The following is a 4405-nucleotide window of genomic DNA, read 5'->3' as shown; positions in this document are numbered from 1 at the left end:
ATTTTCTCTCCGTTCTCTCAGTTTTCTCTCCGTTCTCTCAGTTTTCTCTCCGTTCTCTCAGTTTTCTCTCCGTTCTCTCAGTTTTCTCTCCGTTCTCTCAGTTTTCTCTCAGTTCTCTCTCAGTTTTCTCTCCGTTCTCTCAGTTTTCTCTCCGTTCTCTCAGTTTTCTCTCCGTTCATCTCAGTTTTCTCTCTGTTTTCTCTCAGTTCTCTCTCCGTTCTCTCTATTTTCTCTCTGTTCTCTCAGTTTTCTCTCCGTTCTCCCAGTTTTCTCTCCGTTTTCTCTCCGTTCTCTCAATTTTCTCTCCGTTCTGTTTTCTCTCCATTTTCTCTCAGTTTTCTCTCCGTTCTCTCAATTTTCTCTCCGTTCTGTTTTCTCTCCGTTCTCTCTTCATTTTCTCTCTGTTCTCTCAATTTTCTCTCTGTTCTCTCAATTTTCTCTCCGTTTTCTCAATTTTCTCTCCGTTCTCTGTTTTCTCTCCGTTCTCTCTATTTTCTCTGTTCTCTCCGTTCTCTCAATTTTCTCTCCGTTCTCTCAGTTTTCTCTCCGTTCTCTCAGTTTTCTCTCTGTTTTCTCTCAGCTCTCTCTCAGTTTTCTCTCCGTTCTCTCCCAGTTTTCTCTCTGTTCTCTCAGTTTTCTCTCCGTTCTCTCTCAGTTTTCTCTCCGTTCTCTCCCAGTTTTCTCTCCGTTCTCTCAGTTTTCTCTCCGTTTTCTCAGTTTTCTCTCCGTTCTCTCAATTTTCTCTCCGTTCTCTCAATTTTCTCTCCGTTCTCCGTTTTCTTTCCATTTTCTTTCAGTTTTCTCTCCGTTCTCTCCATTTTCTCTCCGTTCTCTCTGTTCTCTCTCAGTTTTCTCTCTGTTTTCTCTCCGTTCTGTCAGTTTTCTCTCTGTTTCTCTTCTCCGTTCTCCCAGTTTTCTCTCCGTTCTCTGTTTTCTCTCCGTTCTCTGTTTTCTCTCCGTTCTCTGTTTTTTCTCAGTTTTTTCTCCGTTCTCTCAGTTTTCTCTCAGTTTTGTCTCCGTTCTCTCAGTTTTCTCTGTTCTCTCTCAGTTTTCTCTGTTCTCTCTCCGTTCTCTCTGTTCTCTCTCCGTTCTCTCAGTTTTCTCTGTTCTCTCTCCGTTAGCTCCAGTGTGTTGCCGTGCGGCCCTCTCTCCTGACTCGTTGTAATTCTGCTGTGCGCGCAGTGATAGAGGAGAAGACTGGAAGGTTAGTTTTTAATCAATACAACTTGCTGACGCCGGGACTTTTCTGGCCTGCTCTCTCTCTCCCACTGTGTGTCGGTGTCTCTCGCCCCCCGCTGCAGTAGCCCCCCCTCTCCTGAGAGATTCTGAAGATGAAACGCTCACTGACCCACCGACCGGACCGGACCGAACCGGATGGACAGACAGACAGCAGAGCCTCCTCCTTGAGGTCCACTGCCCCCCGGCACCTAGTCGCACAGAACCGGTCCAGAACTCTCTCTGCTCCTGATCTGAACTGGGCTGGAATCGGGTTTAAATACAGACCAAGTTTAGACTGGAAGTGAGGCAGGAAACACCTGGATGGGGTCAGACAGAGCCTGGAACAGAGACCGGACCCGACCCGACCCCGGATTGGACCGTTTCATCTCAGTGTAGGATAATCTTCCCCTGGGTTGGTTCTGGTCTGGTTCAGGAACTCAGATGGAGTGGTCACAGAACCAACCCAATGAGCAAAGATGATCCAGAACCAGAACCAGTACTTATGGTTCTGGTTCTGATGGTTCTTTAAGAACTTCTGGACACTGGTTTCCCACGGTAACCAGCTTGGTGCCCAACCATCTGCCTCCAAGCACACAGACTGGCATGATGGTATGATGGTTACTGTGGAGATGAAGGGGGCGGGGCCAGTGAACTGTGGCCCCTCTCCCCCCTCCAGCGGTTCTCTCTCTTCAGAGACTGTCGATCGCCCACACTGAGCCACAGTTAGCAGACAGATTTAATATACTTCAAAGTATTTTTACGTTAGAAAAGAGTTCAGCCTTTTGTCTGAAACCTCTGGTGGGATTGATAACATCTGATAATATCTAATAATATCCGATTATAACAGATAATACCCAACAATATCTTATAATATGTAATATTGGATAACATCTGATAATATCAGATAATATTCAATAATATCAGATAATATCCGATAATTGATAATATCCAACAACATCAGATAATATCTAATAATATCAGATGACATCTGAAAATATCTAATAACTGATAATATCGGATAATATCTAAAATCAGATAATGTCCAACAATTTCCGATAATACCTAATAATATCCAATATCAGATAATATCTGATATCTGATATCACATAATGTCTGATAATATCTGATAATATATAGTAATAACTGATAATATTGGATAATATCTGATACTATCAGATATCTAATAATATACTAAATCTAATCATATTTAATAACAACTGATAATATCAGATAACATGCAACAATATCCAATGATATCAGATAATATCTAGTAATATCTGATAATATCTAGGTCCTGTGTTAAAATAATGACTACAAAATGAATCTTGGTAAAATATTTTGCCCATCCCAAATTTAATAGAAAACAGCATCTTTGGATTTAAACAGAAAGTTTTCCTTCTTTGCAGATTTTAGATTTAAGGAATTCCTCATAAGTCCCAGAGAAGAAGAGGAAGAAGAGTGCATGCAGCTTCAGCCTCAGCAGCGCCTCCTGGAGGCAGAGGAGGAACAAATAAATAACCAACTGTTTCAGTGACAAACACCTGGACCATGTTGGCCTCTCAGAGGGTGTGTTTGTGTGAGTGTGTGTGTGAGACAGAATCAATAAATCGACAGACTCGTTCACTGCAGGTCATCACACACACACACACACACACACACACACACACACACACACACACACACACACACACACACAGCAGAGCGATGGAGCATGTCTGAAATGCCAACAGAGGACTCCCAGCTTATTGTTTTCTGTGTGTGAGAGAGAGAGAGATGAGTTAAAGCACGACCGGGCCAATCGTTACACTCTTCATAAATCAGCTGACAAACACACCCTGACCTGGACCGCTCCCCACAGCAAACACACACACACACACACACACACACACACACACACACACTCAGACAGCATGAGAAGTGGATGCTGCATTCAGTGACCAGCTGCTCTGCAGGAAATATCAGATGAATTTCTGTTTGTATTTGGATTCTGTGATTAAAACACCAGAAAGATAAAAGTGTCACATGACTAATCAGCGGGCCAATCACCAACCCACGCTCAGTTAGCCCCGCCCCTCATCAGGTTCACATCCAGATGTAAAGACAGAACCCAGAATCTGTCGCCTGCAGACCTTCTGCTGAGAGCTCCAGAACCTGCAGCGGGTCTGGAAGGTTCTGGAAGGTTCTGATGTCTGTCGGCAGGTTTCCAGTTCAGAGGTTTTTGAACTGATTCATGATTAATTTCCAGTTTTTCAGGAGTTTGAAGCTTTGGTCTCCATATTTCCATGAGTGGATTAAAGTTCCACAAACATCTACTGAACTCTTTGGTGCCTGATGACATCACAAAAGGAAACTTCTACAAAGATTTGCTTGTTTTTCTTTACTCTTTTACTGCTGAAATTTTGCTTACTTCAATTTAAAATGAGGTTCTGACATCCAAACAGAAGAACCCGAGACGCTCAGCGCCAGCAGCAGGAAGCAGCAGCAGAGCCAGGAAGCTAACCGGAGCGTTAGCTTCCTGAGCTAACCATAGCTGGACATCCAGATGTTCCAGACCTGCTGCACTTCCACAGGAAGGAGTTCTGTCACCCCGCTCAGACCCGCTTGGACCCGTCTGGATCTGGCAGGTGTCCCAGAACCGGCCGGGGGCGGGGCTTACCTGCGGCTGCTGAGGGATGTTGAAGCTGGGGTCTCGAGGGCCGACGCTGACGAACCGCTGGGCTGGAGATGTGGTGGGGGTGGAGTACGCTGCACAGAAAACACACACACACAGGTGAGTAAGACATGAATATGTTAACAGGCATTAATTATCAAACTTTAAAAAGTGATGTAGCTTTATGTGTTAATACTAAATTACTCTGTCATTTGTTGTTAGTCTAAACTTTCTTCATCTGATTTATCCTGCAGTGTTACAAGCAAGATGTCTATAGAGCAATAATGAACTTTACATTTCAAACATGACGTTATGTTATGTAGTGCAATACGCCTCTCGACCAGAGAGAGGCAGCAGTGCACCAATAGAATACAGTCTGCTGAAGACAAGAAGAAGTCTTCATCTTGCGCCTTCCCAACACAAGCAGATCTCCTGAGTAACAGGAAGCAGAAGTACATCACCTAATAGATAAATGAGGTACAGGTCCTTCTCAAAAAATTAAGAATATCATGAAAAGGTTCTCTGAACGAGCAATTA

General features: G+C 43.7%; 1 long non-coding RNA gene across 1 annotated transcript in view; it reads right to left on the bottom strand.

Moving 5' to 3' along the window:
- LOC103131007 (uncharacterized) overlaps positions 1 to 3982 on the bottom strand; it is a 15925-nt gene extending 11943 nt beyond the window's left edge. The window contains exon 1 of the long non-coding RNA XR_475315.2: positions 3875 to 3982. This is a non-coding gene — a long non-coding RNA (uncharacterized LOC103131007). The remainder of the gene's footprint in view (positions 1 to 3874) is intronic.
- Between the last annotated feature and the right edge of the window lie 423 nt (positions 3983 to 4405).

The sequence above is a fragment of the Poecilia formosa genome, unplaced genomic scaffold (genome assembly GCF_000485575.1).
Source record: "Poecilia formosa unplaced genomic scaffold, Poecilia_formosa-5.1.2 Scaffold708, whole genome shotgun sequence".
Classification (NCBI taxonomy): Eukaryota; Metazoa; Chordata; class Actinopteri; order Cyprinodontiformes; family Poeciliidae; genus Poecilia; species Poecilia formosa.
The sequence above is the reverse complement of the archived record's forward strand: the minus strand, read 5'-3'. Positions and strand labels throughout refer to the sequence as shown.